Below are 2,028 nucleotides of genomic sequence, written 5' to 3'. Positions count from 1 at the left end.
CGGCGGGAACGGTTTTATTATAAAAGAAAGAAAATGGAAAAGAAAGGGCTCTGCTGGAGAAGATATAGTTCTAATTTAGCGACAGATTTTCCGTCGCTAAATTAGATCTAAATGAAACGATTCGTTTCATCTGTTGATTTAGCGACGGATTAAAGCATCCGTCGCAAATATTTAGCGACGGATGACAATATCTGTCGCTAAATCAACAAATGAAACGATTCGTTTCTAAATCAGCCAACATTAGCGACGAATGTTAAAATCCGTCGCTAATTTTGGCTGAAAATATTTTCCCTCCAAAGCTCGCCAAATTGGCGACGGATTAGTGACGGATTATCCGTCGCCAATTTGGCGGGATCATTCCCGCCTTACCTCTAAGCACAATAACGACCAATTGAAATTATGCCGCAAAATCCGTCGCAAAATTACTGTTTTAGCGACGGATTTAGAGTCCGTCACTAAAATCCGTCGCTAAAACAGTGTTTTCTAGTAGTGTTCTACGATTAATATGGTTTAAATGCGAAAAATTTATAGAGGATTTTAGGCTTGCTACGAGTTTTGGAGCTACCACTCCCACTCCCTAGCGCCAGTCTCGGCTCAATAATTTGGGTCTTGACATTTTGCCAGGCAAATCCGATTTTTACGTATATGTAAGTCCCAAACTCTTCTTACATAACAAAAGATTTCGGCTGTACATATATACTGTCGCCAATTCACATTTTTTTAAGTTTAACCACTCACATCTCGGCAGCACTCTTGACTAGTTTTGGGTCGTATATTTTATGTTGCCTCTTAAGATCTGTTTTCCATATGTCTAGGCCGTCGCCTAAGACTTCCAGGCTGTCACCCGGATTCATACATATTTCCACATGCAAACACATTTTAAAATGTAATATTGGTGATCACACAGCACTATAAACGCCTAATAGTAAGCATATTTCAATGAATTTAAATCGGTTTCAAAACTATGTATATTAGTTCATGCGAATACAATTCAAGTAAAGCAGTTCATAAACACATTTTACTAATATTCATCAATATAAATTATAAACACATTCACAGACTGTAGTCCATTTATTTACTTCACGTCTTTTCTTTCGTTGGCTCTGTGGTCTATTTCACCTGGTGCTCATTTGATACGTTCCACCAATAGCTGACTTTCCGTCACATATATATTTAGGGATCGTGTTATATCAATTTCAAAGGATAAAATCTTAAATCTAGAATTGACCTCTAAACCCTCATACATATAAATACGATTTCATATCGTATACAACAAATATCACATCAAAGACATTTCACAAAACACTTTTTTTATCGGTCGTTTTCTCAACTTAACCGATTCATAATTCTTTCTCATTGTCGACTTTTCGAGAATTACGGGCCTACTCTCTCGGGTCCGATTTAGAAAAACACTTGAAATAAATTCAAGATTCGTTCCACATCTATGTCCTTTTATAATTATTCACAAATAATTATTTATTTTTTATCTCTTTAATTAGTTTTATTAAACTTACCAAATTAATCATATTGCCCATCTACCATTTTTCCATTATCAAACGAATTCATTAATTCAACAAAAAAAAAAGAATTCATTAATTACTGAATAATTTAATAATTTTCTAATTATTAAATTCGGGTTCCTTTTTAATCTTCGGGTCTAATTATATCATTAGCTAGTTAGTCTTAAGTTAAATCAATTAACTTAATCTTTTACTAACTATTAATCATTAACTTTTGGACCACTTTTTTCAAAAATAAACTCACATGCATATTTCTTTTAAATTATGTCCAATATTATTTAAATTCTTATCACATTAGCCTATTACTTTAAAATTCTAATTTTACATACTTTAAAATAAGACCATATAAATATGAATAAAGGGTCAACGCGCCCCCCGAACTTGTGACACAAGGTCATAAAACCCAATTTATATTTGTTTGAGCAACTAATCTCAAAACTCTTCATTTTTAGATCACATAATCCCATAATTTATATATTTTAATTCAAAAAATGAATTTAGGATAATT

Source organism: Mercurialis annua, linkage group LG7 (assembly GCF_937616625.2).
Source record: "Mercurialis annua linkage group LG7, ddMerAnnu1.2, whole genome shotgun sequence".
NCBI classification, from domain to species: Eukaryota; Viridiplantae; Streptophyta; class Magnoliopsida; order Malpighiales; family Euphorbiaceae; genus Mercurialis; species Mercurialis annua.
This window is presented reverse-complemented; position numbering follows the sequence as displayed.